The sequence below is a fragment of the Sminthopsis crassicaudata genome, chromosome 3 (genome assembly GCF_048593235.1).
Source record: "Sminthopsis crassicaudata isolate SCR6 chromosome 3, ASM4859323v1, whole genome shotgun sequence".
Classification (NCBI taxonomy): domain Eukaryota; kingdom Metazoa; phylum Chordata; class Mammalia; order Dasyuromorphia; family Dasyuridae; genus Sminthopsis; species Sminthopsis crassicaudata.
Genome location: NC_133619.1, coordinates 150,908,430 through 150,924,944, shown reverse-complemented (window position 1 = coordinate 150,924,944; position 16,515 = coordinate 150,908,430).

Genomic DNA, 16,515 nt, shown 5'->3' with positions numbered 1-16,515 from the left:
AATTCTCAAAAATTGTTAATTATAATTCATTTTAATTAAAAAAAAAAACCAGGACTTTTTAAAAGATAGGATAGGATGGAAGATAAATGTGAAAATGTTACAAAATAATACAACAAATCATCACAATTCCAAAATGGTTTAAAATCCTTGTATGAAATAAAAAAAAAAATCTGTGGAAATTGGGAAGGTACTTGTCCTTGTCTAAATCCAGGAAGTATTTAGGAACTAATTTAACAGTTTAGAAATTTGGGATTGAAATAATATAAAGGTTTTTTTTTTTTTTTTAACCAAACACCAAAAGTATTTAAAAATCTAGTAAGATTTTCTTTTGGGATTTAAGTGTATAAAGTGTAGCCTTGCTTTTGTGATGTAATCTGTAAAAGAAGAACTAGTTCAGGGTTCATTAAAAAAAAAAAGAGAGAGAGAAAGAGAGAGAATCATAGTGGAAGAAAAACAGAGTCTGAGCAAATATAGCTACCTAAGTTTTACCAATGTTTTGCAAAACCCTCTGGGATTTGTAGTTCTTTGCAGTTTTAGAAGAAATGAAACTAAGAGGACATCAATTTTTGAAGAGGAGGGAAGCAGAATTCCCTATGAGGTGGTGGGGATGTGAAGCAACTGATACTTGCAGTTCCTTTTTATTTTTATTTTTCAGAGTTTTGAAAAGTGGCCTGGGGGTAAACAACCCAAAAATTGTCTGTGGCATGCTACTCATTCCACAAACAGAAATGCTGAGAGAAAACCATACTCAACCCCGATGATTCGTGTGTTCTAAAAAATTGTTAGAAGACTACATTTGTTGGATATTTAATATTAATTTTGTTAAAACTCTGTGATTGATATTATCTTTAAGTTGCTTGGTGTGCTTTATTTGGAAGAGGAAGTCATGGGAGTAGAAAGAGGAACTTTTTTTTTTTTTTTTTTTCTTTTTTAGTACCTCGGAAGCTAAAACTCCAGCCCATTGTTAGGGACATCTGTTTTTTTAATTGGGAGCATAAACACTAAGTTCAAAATAGCTATAAATCCTAGTCTTATTGCATATATTTTCTTTATAGACCTGAATGAATGAAGGTTGCAAATGACTGATAAGAGCAGTCTTGTATGTGACAGAAGAGCAAAAAGTATACTCCTTTATGGGAGATTTGAGGTAAAGAAAGGAATGTTTATGCATGACCAAATATAACATATTATGAGAAATTTGTTTGCTGAACTTTGTAAAAGACCTTGATATGGAATGGCCCACAACATAAAATATATATATTTTAAACCTTTTACGGTGTCATAGACCTCTTTGGACATCTGGAAAAATCTGTGGACCTTATTTAGGATAATGATTTTGAATACTTGAAAAAAAATGTTAAGTTTCACTTAGAGGGTAGGGGAAAGAAAAGATATAACTTTTTTCTTTTTCTAGCTTATGAACTTGTTAAAATCTATCCAGTGACTCCATGGAGGCTTTTAAACTAGATTTAAACATAGATACGTGCATATGAGATAAATCCCCTACAGATGTGGGATCTGTATTTGTGGTGTATGAGATAACCTATTACCTACCATGAATTCCTGGTCAAGTCAACCCTCCTTTTACCCCCTCAACTAATGGAAATGTCCCAAAGCCCCAGGGTAAAGCAGAAAATGAAGGTGTGATATTTCAGAAGTGGGAACCCTTCAGGCATAAACCTTCCGAGACTAGTAGATTGCAGTACTTGATTGTGGTATGACAGACCTGGGAGGTATTTCTCCAAAATGGAGATTGAACTGGCACGTTATTGTTGTTCATCCTTCAGTGTCAAAAGAAAACCAAAGACATCAGGAGGATAATGTCTTGACTTGCAAGTGACTTGGATTTAAATGAGACAGGGCTGTGGGAGTTATCAGTCTCATTTTCTCTTTCAGAACCATCTGGGTCCAGTGGCAGATATAGACCAGGATGATGGAGATGGCCCTGGCTACAATGGGAGACCTTAACTTTTTTAAGCTGAGGTCTTTCCTAAGTCTCAGTTTGTCTGAGGTAGAACAGGTACATAGAAAGTGGACCAAAAAAAAAAAAAAACCCAAAACATGTCTCAAACTGACTGTGATAAACAGGTTATGTTTCCTTGTAAGTCTCACTCAAGTAGAAACAAAGGCATATTCATGTACAAAAGCAGGCACAGCATCTTACACTTTTAGAGATCTTGAAGATAAGAGGAACTGAGTACATTTGCTTATTATATATATTATATTTTGAAACCTGGCCTAGAGTTGGTTTGACATCTAATTGCTGTAAAAAGTTGCTTTGCCAAACTAAAATAGTTGTGAAGGTTAACAGTTGAATGCCTGAGTTGAATCCACAAGTCCAAAATTCTGTATTGAATTATTCTGGATTGCTTGTATGATCATATGCTTATGCTTTCTGCTTAGATTCCTATTTCCCAAACTTAGCTTTTCCCAGGTACTGCCTTCATCTGCCTTTTGCAGATGCCTTGTACCAAGTCAGCTAAGGAGGCTTTCATCTGGAAACAAGCTCAGACTTTTTCCTCTACCCCTTTAGAAAGGAATCCCAGGAACAAAATTTAATGAAATTCAATTAGGTGAAAAATCTCCCACTGGGGTCAACATTTTTCTGTCTGCCTGTGGAAGAATTTAAAATTCTCGCTCTTAGAGAGTTTTTGGGTGTCTTGGGAATTGGGCAATATCATTTTTGTTACCATGGACTTTTGATATTAGTAAGACTTATAGTTTGCATCAGAATATAGGAAGATAAGGCTTGGGGCCAACTAGGATGAATAGGCCTATTTTTTAGGGGTAGTAAAAACCGAACATGGCACTGCTCATTTCTACCTGATTCTGTGTATCCTTTGGAAAACAGTTTTAATCTTGTCAATCTCTTATGTAATTATTTCTATAACTTTGCAGTTCAAACCAAATCAGTAATCAGGCTAATCTGGCAGATTAATATAATAGGGGCAGGAATAAGAGCGTACAAGCATACCACCTTTTATTGTGCTTTTCTGCAGCACTTTGTAGATATTGCATTTTTTTTTGAATTTTTAAATTAATTTTATAATTATAATTTTTTTTGACAGTACATATGCATGGGTAATTTTTTTTTTTTTTTTTTACAACATTATCACTTGTATTCATTTTTCCAAATTTTCCCCTCCCTCCTTCTACTCCCTCCCCTAGATGGCAGGCAATCCCATACATATTTAATGTGTTACAGTATAACCTAGATACAATATATGTGTGTAAAACCAAATTTCTTGTTGCACGGTAAGAATTGGATTCTGAAGGTATAAGTAATCTGGGTATAAGTAGCTAGAACGACAATAGTGCAAATAGTTTACATTCAATTCGCAGTGTTCCTTCTCTGGGTGTAGCTGTTTCTGTCCGTCACTGATCAACTGAAAGTGAATTAGATCTTCTTTATGTTGAAGATATCCACTTCCATCAGAATGATATTGCATTCTTTTAAACAAATTGAAGATGTGCAGCAACCCCACGCAAGTCAATTAGTACCATTTTCCCAGCAAAATATGTTCATATCATGTCTCTATGTCACATATTGGTAATTTGCAATAGTTCAGATTTTCTTCATTATTATTGTATCGCTTATGGTGATCTATGATCAGTAATCTTTGATGCTAATATTGTATTGTCTGGGGACACCACAAACTGTGCCTACATAAAATAAGAAACTTAACTGATAAATATTGTATATATTTTGACTGCTCTCTACCAACTGGCTATTTCTCCATCTCTCTTCTGGCCTTCCTATATTCCCTGAAATAAAACAATATTGAAATCAGGCCAACTAATAATTCCTGAATGATATTTAAATGTTCAAATGAAAGAAAGAGTCAATCAATGGGGCAAGTTTCATTGCTGTCTGATTTTAAGAAATTGCCATAGCCAGCCTAACCTTTGGCAACAACCAACCATCAACATCAAGGCAGGACCCTCTACCAGCAAAAATATTACAACTCCTGGATGGATCAGATGATGGTTAGCTTTTAAAAAAGCAATTAATTAAGACATGTACATTGTTTATAGACATGCTTAATAGACTGTAATATAAACATAACTGAAAAACAAAAATAAAACTTATGTGACTTGCTTTGTTGTAACTTTGCTTTATTGTGGTGGTCTGGAACAGAGCTGGAACTATGTCCATAGTGGCTATGAAAAGTCTAAGGGGAAAGGAGCAGAATTTATGGAAGAGAAATAGAAAACAGCATGGAGATAACATTATGGTAGATCATAGTACAGGAGTTAGGGTTTAGAATCTGCTGGACAGAAAATAAAGGAGAGGAACACTATAATATCCAGTTTACTTGATAGAATGCAGATTGTAAAAGTAGACTATATGCAGAGACTTTCTTTTTTATCTTTGCATCCCCAGCACTTAGGTCAGTGGCTTGCATGTGATACACATAATGAATGTTTATTGCTTGATTTATTTTAATAGAAAGAACTGGGTATCTCTAATGTAGAGAGCCTAGCCTCTCTGATTTGTGAATTTTCTTTAAATATATATTCTGAATATGCAATGGTACCCCATGGTTTGAGATCATAAGATTTCATAAGTCAGAAGGTCCTTCATTCTATTCTGGATCTAGGTCTTGGAAAGACAACATGACAATATTTTCGATTGTCTTTTAGTTGTGATTTGTAGCTGAAACTATCCAGTTGAGAATCCCTAGCTAAAGGACTTCTCAGAGAAATAAGTATAATGAGATGAAATGGAATAAGGGAGAAATTACTCCTATTTTTCCAAACAGAAGCTTCCCTGAAGGAAGTATTAAGTTAATGAATCCAAAGTCCTTGAATCAGATACCTGTTCAGTCTATTTTTATCTTACTTCCTTTAAATCAGTTGACTGATTAAATTACTCATAAATGGCCTAAAAGCTCTGTGATCTCCAAAGAGATTCATGGTTCATCATCATGCTATCTTCACCAATAAAATAAATGGGGGAAGGAGAAAAAAAGGAAATGCTTGAAAATTTTAAAAAGATAATAAATACAAAGTTAGTAAATACAAAATATATGCCATTTTGATTACTGTCACTACTAAATATTGACTAAAATATTTCCTACACATCAATGTGCTATGAATGCCCACTTTCAATACCATGTAATAAATTTCAGTAGCTTCTAAGAGCTAGTTGATTCTATGTGTATGTGTGTGTTTACGACTATAAATGAATGCACTGTAGTCTCTGATGTCAAGAAATCATGCCTCATTCTTCTGATCCATCTTTCACAGACATAGAACTGAGAGGACTTCAGAGGCCCATTAGTTCAACCTTCCCATTTTTTTAGAGATAAAGAAAAATATAGTTTGAAAGAGACCTGGGAAGACTTGTATGAACTGATGCAGAATGAAGTGTCCTAAAACTGGAAGAACAATTTGTGGTATAATATAAATATGGCAGAAACAAACAATTCTAAAAGATTTAGAAACAATCAATTGAATGATCAATCATAATTTTAGAAGGCTGATAAAGAACACTTCATAACAGAAAGATGATAGAGATGTATGCAGAATGAAAAAGAAATTTTTGGACATGGCCAATGTATATGATGTCCACATGATGTAGGAATATTTGCTTTCTTGCTTGTGTTTTCTTTTCTTCTCTGTCTTTCTCCCTCTTTCTGTCTCAGTCTGTTTTCTATCTCTTTCTCTCTTTGTCTTTTTCTCTTTTTTCTCTTTCCGTCTTTTAGTCTTTGTCTCTCTGTCCCTCTCTGTTTTTATGTATCTCCGCTTCTATTTGTTTTTTTCTCTTTCTCCCTCTCCGTCCCTTCCTCTCTTCCTCCCTTCCTCCCTTCTTTCCTTCCTCTTTTCCTTTCTTTCTTGTTTTCTCTCTTTCTTTCTCAGGGAGAAAATAAATGCATAATTTCAATTTAAATATTTGATATTAAATTCATAATTGAAATTTAAAAGAAAGAAGCAATAAAATTTCATACAAAATGATTTGTATAGAAAAAAATCAAATAAAGTGAATGAACTTAACTGTAACTGTTTATGTACTTTGTTTCTTAGGTAAATAGGAAAGTTATTTAGCCAAACATGATTATAAAATATCTATTTCTCTTATGGTTTCAATGAGCAACTTACTTAAGGAATATTGGTTACCTTATTCTGGATTAGCTAAGTACAAAGGATAGTATAAAATTAAATTTAGAAAGCCTTACTGAGTGTAGAAACTCTTGACGTACCCTATCCTTGGAACATGTTCATTGCTTTAAGGTAGGCCAATGACTATTAAATTTGTTTTCTTTAAATATGTTTTCCAAATCAGTTGTTTTTTCTATGTCTCAGATTTTCTTCTATTGTTTTAGTTATTTGACTTTGTCTTATTATTTTTTTTTCTGTCTCATGTAGTTATTAACTTCCATTTAGCCAATTCTAACTTTAAAGAATTTTTTTTGGGGGGGTAAGGTTCTTTTTTCAAACATCTTTTATTAGGCTGTTAAGTTGCTTTTTTATATTTTCTTCCATAGTCCTAATTTCTTTCCACATTTCTCCTCCTCTTTTGTTACCATTTGGTTAATTTTTTTTCTTTTAAAAAAAGAACCCAATCTATTTTTTTTTTTTTTTAGCTCTTCTAGGAATTATTATTGAGTTTGTGTCAAATCTGCATTTTTACTTGTGACTTCTGTTGTAGATAATGTTGATAGATAATTTCATATAAAGTCATTATCTTTTTCAGCTTGAGCTTCTTTGTAATGATAATGGCTGTAATTGGGTTTGCAATAAGCCTACTTTATGTTTGGGGTCTCTGCCCTGGATATTCTAATGCAGCCTTATGTGCTAAGCTAATGGTTAGAATTCTACTGAGTTTCTGCTCTGTCCTTGGGCTCAGAGTCACAGCTACATTTCTATAATTTAATCCTTGTTCAGTGCTCAGAACCCATGCTCATTCATGACTGCTCCTTTCCACCCTAGATCCATGATCTGGATTTGGGTAATGGATAACTAAACTGTCAGATGTCACTGTTTCCTGTATCCAGTGCTAGTTCATGTATCCCTTCAGATCTTTTTCTGCCCAAGGGCTTCTTGACTTTGTGCCCTATCTCAATACCCTTTCCAACCTTAATATTAAAGCACTCCCTACTACTCCCAAGTTCATGTTCCTGGTCTTTGACCCCAGTATCTGCAGTTCTCTGTCTCCTTAAGCTGCCCTGAATTGGAAAAATGATTCATTATGATTTCTCTTTAATTTCTTGATCAGAATGTAGTCTAGCCTTTTCTCTGATTGTAGAGGAAGTGTTTTGGGTAAACTAGGCAAAAACATTTCCTTTCATTGCTCCATTTTTGACTCTGCCTCCTCCCCCCAATTAAAAAAAATTCTTTTCATATGAGGGCTAAGATCTTTCTGAGTACTCTTTACCTTGTAACTGAAATCTCTTCTAGATTTGATAGCTTATTAACCTAAGTTCATATTAGGAACTGATGGCTACTTTTGGTGGAGTTGTCATGTATTGAATTTCCAAAGTTCAAGATGGAGGAGAGACATAAGTAAAAGAAAATTTCCAAAGTTTACTCATATCATATGGTCAGCAGGGACACTTTGATACAAGGGTTATATTTCTGTATGAAGGACAACACCTTTGAAGAGATCATTTGTGAGGAAATAGATGAATATCATAATTTGCCAAATAGAATATATCTGATATCCAGTCATAATAATTTCAGAGGAAAAAATTTATTTGGCATCAGGAGACCGGTGTTTTAACTTCTGTCCTCCATTTACTTGTCATGTGGTCATAGATAAACAACTTTATTTTGTAAATTTTAATGTTCTCTTTTGTGAAGATAATACTTTTACTATCTATCTCAATAGGTAGTTGTGCAGAAAGAGCTTTATAAACTTTAAGGAATCTATATAAATGTGTTATTTTTCAAATTTGTTCAATTAAGTACATATAAATAAATATTTATTAAATATCTACTACACACAAGGCACTAAAGCTATAAAAATTAAACAACACAATCCTTGTCTGCAAAGAATTTACAATCTATAATATAGGAAGATATGACAGTTACACATATAAATATAAAACAAGGTAGAATATAAAAGTGCAGACATGATTATATAAAAAATTGGAGGTGAGAGAGGTAATTTCCACTGGGGTTGTGGTCAGACAAATTCTTTAAAGAGTATGTGATTTTTGAATTTAGTATTGAAGGACAGAAAGAATTTCAATAGCAGAAGATGGGCTGGAAGGAATAGGAAAGGACATTATGGAATTGGGGAAATGGTGTGAGTAAGGGAAGAAGGTAAACAGTCAAATAAAGAATTTTTTTGTTATGTGTGATTGTATTCCAGCATTCAAATTCTTGGAATCTATTCAGTTATATATTTAAAAACATTGCATGCAAGCCCTCATTTTTCTCTGATTCTCCACCAACCAACCAAAATTATATACATGATTTTAGAGAAAAGAAAAAAGTACATTTGCTCAAACTAGAACACAAGGTAAATAATGAGGAATTGTAGTAAGCATCAGACATTCTTTTCTTTGTTTCCCCGAACTAAAACTCCTTTGTGACCTAGTTCTTGTCAGAGTTTGAGTCCATTCATCTCCACTCCCTGAGTTTATGCACAGTGATGGAAACTAGTGAGCGGAAAGAATATAATGACTTGCTCATCAGATGAACACAGAAACCTCAAAGTGGAATAGATCCACTAGTCTTTGGTAACCAAAAGGATGCAGTGGTGTGATCAAAGAGAAGCCTCCCTTTGGACTAATGGTGGACATCAGATGCAGCTGCAGGCTCTCTGGGCCTGCTCTCCTCTCTCCATTGCTTGAATTTCTTGCATTTAATCTCCAACTCCATCAAACTTTCTGGTCATCATGATTCCTCCTAGATTTATAAGGACTATAGATAGGGTGGAATCTGTGGAGAGTTGCTGCTGTTTATGTGTGGGAAGCTTCTCCTCTCCCTTTTTAAAACTGCTATTTTGTTTAATTAATTGTGTTTGCTTTGGTTTACATGTTATAAAAGGATCACAGAGTGAGGGTTTGGAAGCTGTCGTTTTTAGTAAATATTAAGTAGATATTAAGCCAAAACATTTCTTAACAGGTTTGATTTTAAAGAACCTAAGCTGAACAGAACCTAAGGTTCATTAGTATCAGAGCAAAATAATTTCAACAGTTATTGAACAATCTGTATCAATCGATGGACATTACCGTACATCATATATCTCCTTTCAAAATCTTATTTTGAAACAATATATAATAGTAATTTCAGTTTTGCCTTTTGGTATAATATGTTGTAAGAAAATTCTTCAACTTATGACACAGAGGAAGTGTGAAATGTGTTCTATGAATAAATTTGAAACTTGTCTGCCTGATCTGAAAACAGATTGGAAAGTCTATCAATAACACTAAGTAAGAATTTCTCCTGGGCCTCCTAATCCAATAAAAGTCCCTAGCTTGTCTCTTCAGGCTTCAAGCAGGCTGTCAATTCTGACCAACATTTCAGAAATCAATATTTCATATGGGGATAAGTTGGGAACTTCAAAAGATCATGCTCCCTAACTTCATAAAACAATTAAGATTATAATAGCATTAAGGCAAATAGCAATTTAGTTCCAATATGAATTTTAAGGAAGATTAAATTTTCATGTCAAAGTTACTAAAAGGTCAAAATAGCATTGATCCAACATTCACAAATGCATCAGATTCTCTATATTTGTCAGTGCAGTAACATGCAGATAAATGTTATTATATTTCTAATGTGAGTTCTCTCCTTATAATCTTCCCCCCCCCCCCAAGTTCACTATGGTTTGGAGATGACTGTAGGTTTTTGAAAGGTATGCTAGTGGATGACAGTCTCCAGCAGTTCCTCCCAGTTCTGAAAGGCTTTGAGCATAGATTAAATGGCAACCTGTTTTGTTTTTTTGTTTTTTTTTTTCCCTAAATAAGCATAGGAGAAAGACATCACCAGAAATCTGGTACTAATATTTTTTTGGGTGCATTACCTCATGATATCATCTATTAAGATGTGGAAGGATTGATTGCTATTTGGAACTTTGGCAACAAAGTTCCACATCTAGTGATGTGAGGATGGGTCACTACTAAAATATCACTACCATGAAAAAAAGCATTTCTGGCAAAGAAATTAGGAACATGAACCTGAACTAACAATGTACCAGTACCTACCACTTTCCCTTTGTCTCAGGTCACCACCACAAAGGATTAGAGAACATGTACAGTAGCTTTGATGGAATTTTGCAGGATATGAACACAACACACAGCTTATTAATATAAGCAATGACAAAAAAAGAGAAAAAAGCAAAAAAGACTATTTTTAAAAAAAGCAATGCTTATAGCAAGGTGAACAGAAAACCAGTGTGAATCACTTGAATCTGCTGTTAAAAAGGCCCCAATTCCACCCCTCTGGGATTTGGAGAGAGGAGGAAGGATATTTACAGAAATATTTTTCAAGGTCATTTAACAAATATTCTGGGCTTCTCATCATAATAAGGGGAAAATACTTTTGATCCATTCTCATTGCAATACTTTAAAAATTTGGTCCTCTTTTGTACTTCTTTGCCAAATGCTTTTAGACAAAGTTTGGATATATCAGGGTGAATTTCTGCTTTTCTTTTTAAAATGCATTTTAAATATTCAGGCTATAGATTGAACAGATGGGAACAGATGCTTGTACTGATGTATAGTATTATACCCATCAAGAGGAAATAATTCCCCCCAAGCAATGAATATTCTTCCCTGCATGTTAGAGAATTCATTACTATTGGTAAAATATTGCCATCTAGTAACATTAGGGTACAAAGCTGGAAGAGCAGCATGTCCAAGTTGTGCTTGTTATTTGTTTTTCAGTCTGGAATACAACTATGACATTAGGGAGGTGATGCCATAATGTGTAAGTGAATTGGATTTGAGGGAGGGAGGGCTGTGCAAAGTCACCTGTCTCACTTTCCACATGACTGGAGATAGCCCTGGATATACTGGGAGACTTTTGGCATTTCAAAGCTAAGGTAAAGATAGTCTGATTGAGGCCATACTCAATCAGTGATTAAAGCTAGGTAAAAAATGAGGTCTCTTTTAACTAGTTTAAAAAAGTTGATCTGGGAAGGGATTTTTCTCCAAAAAGAAACAATTGGTATTTACACTCACTCTGAGCCAATCTGGGCCAGTGATCAAGTGGAGCTTGGTCTGGGACTTAATTTTTTTTTTTAATAAAGCTTTTTATTTTCTTTTTTCCATTTTATTATTATTATTAAAGGTTTTTATTTTCAAAACATATGCATAGTTTTCAACATTCACCCTTGTATTTTAATTTTTTTTCTCCCTCCCTTCCATCACTCTTTCCCCTAGATAGCAGGTAATCCAATATATGTTCAAACATGTGCAATTCTTCTATATACATATTTCCACAATTATCATGTTGCATAAGAAAAATCAGATCAAAAAGGAAAAAATGAGAAAGAAAACAAAATGCAAGCAAACAACAACAAGAAGAAAGTGAAAATATTATGTTGTGATACATTCAGTCCCTGATTCTCTGGATGCAGATGGTTCTCTGCATCACAAAACTGTTGGAAATGGCCCGAATTACCACATGATTGAAAAGAGCCATGTCCATCATAATTGATGATTGCATAATCTTCTTGTTGCTATGTAATGTTCTCTTGGTTCTACTTACTTTGCTCAGATCAGCTCATGTAAGTTTCCTGGCCTTTCTGAAATCATCCTGCTGGTCGTTTCTTATAGAACGATAATATTCCATAATATTCATATATTGTAATTTATTCAGCCATTCCCTAACTGATGGACATCCACTCAGTTTCCAGTTTCTTAACACTACAAAACATTTTTGCACTTGTGGGTCCTTTTCCCTTTTTTAGGCTCTCTCTTGGAGTACAGGGTCTGGGACTTGATCAGTCAATGACAGCTGGAGTGATACGGGTTTAAGGTCCTTGAGGATATGGGTCATGGGTCCTTAAGAAAGAAACCTAGCCTATAAAGCCTAGAACCAATAGAACATTTATTGGAATGGATCAAGAGCTGTAATTTTCTTTGCTATGTCAATTCCCCAAAGGGGAACAGGTAATAACTAGGAATGAAATTAGCTGCTCCAGGTAACAGAGTCAGTGACAAATAGTAAGGAAAGTTCTTTTTAATTTTGCAATAGATGTTCTATAAGGTAGAGCACAGGTTTTGTAATGAGAGGACTGGATTTCAAATTTGGCTTCAGACAGTTAGTAGTTGTGTGACCCTGATCAATTATTTAACCCTGATTGCCTCAAAAACAAAACAAAACAAAACAAAAAAAAAAAAAACCAATCAAAAAACAAAACTGAAAAAAGAGGAGCTGTTGTCTAAATGCTTAATTCTAGCTGGAACCCCCTTAGGATAGCTCCTCCTCCTACTAAGAGGTTGTTGTTTGTCCTTTGTTCTGGAAGAGAACCTCAACAATTAAGGAGATGATGTCATGACATACAAGTGAATTGGATTTAAGTGAGGGAGGGCTGTGCAAGGTCACCTGCCTCACTTTCCCCTCCAGAGCCATCTGGGTCGATCGGCCAGATAAAGATCAGGCTGACTCATTTCCAAGTCAGATGCAAGTTAGAGATTATCCCAATGCATTTTATCTATCACAGGTCAGCAAACACTGTGATTCTGAATGCCACCAGAGAGGTCATTTCATATAATTTTCTCATTTTGTTTTAGAGGAGATTCAGGTAAAATAATATAACTAGCATCTAAGTGACACAGTGAATAAAGTGCTGGACCTGGAATCAGGAAGATGAAATTGCATTTAAATTCTAACTCTTTGTAATCTTGGGCAAATCACTTTAATTTTTTTGAACTTCATCTGTAAAATGGGGATGATCATATTTGCATTATCTTCCTCATCACAAGGAAAATGCTGTTTAAACGTTGTGGTATGATGCAAATATTAATTACTAGGTAGTCATTTAAATGGCTTGTTAAATAAAGTTGGTTCTATTTTGGGGAGAAATGGGACTTCTGACAGATGAACTTTTGGTTTATCTTACCAGACCTTCATGCAATTTCTGGTCATCTCCATATGATATTTCCTCACAAATTCTTCCCGTCTTCTATCCCTCTCTTCTATTTTCCATGATTCATTTTAGCATGTTAAGCACTTAATAAGGGTTCCTATCCAGAGTGTGCTCGCTGATAAATGTAAACAACTGGATTTCTGAAAAGAAAATTCATGGCACATTTTTCTATTTAATCTGCAGTATTAACAATTTCTCCATCATTTTCTAAAATCTAGAATATTGACATAATGATCAATAAAACCTTGATTTGCAGCATTTGCTGCATTCAGAGGTTTAAATGATTACAGTGAACATTTGTTGATTCTGGTGAGCCAGTAAGAACGGTTTCAGCATACCCCTGGCTCGTTCACTTTCTATTTCTCATTTATCCATCTATTTATCTTTGTTGTTAGCCAGGATTCCTAACCTATCGAACACTTATTGCAATGGATCAAGAACTGTAATTTACTTTGCTATGTCAGTTCCCCAAAGAGGAACAGTAATAACTAGGAATTAAATTAGCTGCTCCAGGTAGCAATGAGTCAGGTGTCAAATAGCAAGAAAAGTTCTTTTTAATCTTGACTTTCTTCTAAATAAAATATATGCTTCTTGATTTTTCAGTCGGCTTTAGCATTCCAAATAGGTACATAGATGGCAAAACACATTTGGTGAGGAAGGCTGTTCCTTGTAACTTTTAAATGTTAATTCTGAAACACTAGGTGGCAGCCCTTAACATATTTTAAATTGAAGTTAAAAATAGGGCTCCTATCAGAACTGCTGAGAAAGATGACAATCATTTTTCAAGCAATTGATGTATCCATATGGATCCTTGCTGATGAAGGAATTAAAAATAAAGCACACTCTGATTTAACACTTTCAGGGATGAATATTTTTGCTATCTTTATCCTTTATAAAGACCAATTTATGTGCCAGCAAAAAAGCCTAAACTATTTTTCAAAAATGAAACAAGGGACTATTTGTTCTTATGAAAAAATACATTCTGATAACACCATTATTAAAAAGAAATAAATTGGACAAAAATATACAATTTTGCCCTTATAGATTTCATTTAGTTTATAGAATTAGAGAATCCTAGTGGACATGTTTATCTAGCAGAATTTAGGCTGGGATCAAATAGACTGTTTACTTTATGACTGGCTTTATTCCAAATGACAATGAAGTTCAATTTGGGTGGGGCTACTAAATTTGTAGGTAACATACTTTATTTTTATTTTTTTAAATAGTATTTTATTTTTTTCAAATACATGTAATGAAAGGTTTTTTTTTTTTTTAACATTTACCTTTGCAAAATCTTGTGTTCCAAATTTGTCTTCCTTTTCCTCCATCCCTCCCCAAGACAGCAAGCAGACTGATATAGGTTAAATATGTTCAATTTTTCTAAATATATTTCCATGTTTATCATGCTACACAAGAAAAATTAGATTAAAAGGGAAAAAATGAGAAAAAAAGAAAAACACAAAAGAAAAAGTAAACAAATAACAACAAAAAGGTGAAAATGTCATGCTTTCATCTACATTCCGTCTCCATAGTTCTTTCTCTGGATGCAGATGTCACTTTCCATCTTAGTCTATTGAATTGTCTTGGATAATCTCATTGTTGAAAAGAGCCAAGTCCATCACAGTTCTTGATTGCTATTGCTAAAAGGGTCACTGATTCACTGAATGACCTAAATTAAATTCCCTCTCATTTATATTTCTCTTTTAAAAATAGATATGTTAGGAGATTACAGATTTGCATTTGGAATGGAGCATAGGGATCATCCAACTCAATCTCCTTATTTTACAAATGAGGAAATGTAGGTGTGTTATACATACTATTCCTGATACTGTGCTATTCTGGATACTGAAATCATTCAACCTCTCTCAACTCATTTTCCTTAACTGAAGAGGCTCAAGGAGGTTAAATGATTTACTCAAACCCACACTAATTACTAAGCAGTGGAAGCCAGGATTTGATTTCATAGCAGCATTATTTGTACTATACAACCTTGCAACTCATAACAATCTCTTCTACTTTGAGGATGCTGGGGGAGTTATTCAAGTTCTTGTGATGAGTCACTATGTTAAAGCAGAACTTTAATCAATCTAATTGGAAAATGGAAATGAATGAAGAAATTAAATTTTATCTTGGACAAAGCAAAATGTTCCTTTGTTCAACTGGAACACATATTTGTAGTTCAAATTTTTATAATAAATCTTGGCTTAATGACTAATACTAATGTAATGACCTTATTTCACTTTTTATATTATGAAAAGGAATCATTATACAACAGTCTAAAGGAAGTTCATCTGTAATACTTGAGCAATTCATAACATAAGATTAGGATATATTATCTTAGAATCCTTTGGACTCAGTCAGATTTACATTTGTATTTTTCAAGAATCAATTATCCAGTAGGGATTTAAATGCCACTATGTGCTAGTTATTGTGATAAATTCTAGAGCTGTAAGGAGCTAACTTTTTTTTTTTTTTTTTTCCTGAGGCAATTGGGGTTAAATGACTGGTCCAGGATCACAGAGCTAGGAAGTGTTAAGTGTCTGAGATTAGATTTGAACTCAGGTCCTCCTGACTTCAGGGCTGGTATTCTATCTACTGCACCAACTAGCTGCCCCGGGGGCTAACATTCTATTGGAGGAGATTGGTACACACATATGAGTATATGCAAATCCACTAAACAAAGGCAAATACAAAGTGACTCTTGGGTCTAGGGCTCCCTTCTAAGTCTACAGTGATAAGGGGAGAGTATCAGAAAAAGGGGCAGAGAATGCTAAGAATTACATGGATTTTAGACTGTGAAATAAATATCTCATGTTTCGCTAAAAGTTTCTGACATTTTTCTTGATACTTATTATGTTATTCTGGACACTTAAGCCCAGCACCTTATGTTCTCTAAAAGTTACTCTAAATATTTCATAAGATAGTGCTCTCGATGTGAGAGCTTTGTCCAATGGCCAAAAAATAGACCATGCTATTGGAGGAGTTGTCATACCAATGTTGAAATTTCTGTTATAAGGGAAATCATAAGAAATTGCAACCACCTGGAAGGATGAATCCTCAAAAAAAGGCAATTAAAAGACCAGCAGCAACCATTGACCTATATGCCTACTTAACCATCTGTACAAAGTCATTGATATTCATCTCTAGAATCACTAAGATTAGCTCAAACATATTTATACAGAACAGGCAGACTTTCATATGTGTTATTCTACAATTGAATCATCCCATTGATTGAAAGATGTTCAGAATATGAGATCCCACTGTTCTTGTTATTTGTTTATTATGAAAAAGTATTTGATTCGGTATAATAAAGTTCTACCTTAAGGGCTTTCTTTCAGGCAGGTGACTTCTGTATTCGTATCAAGATTTTTCAGGGTTCCTTGAAAGGTAAGAACAAAGGGGCAGCTAGCCCTGAAGTCAGGAAGATCTGAGTTCAAATGTGATCTCAGACACTCAAAAACTGGGTG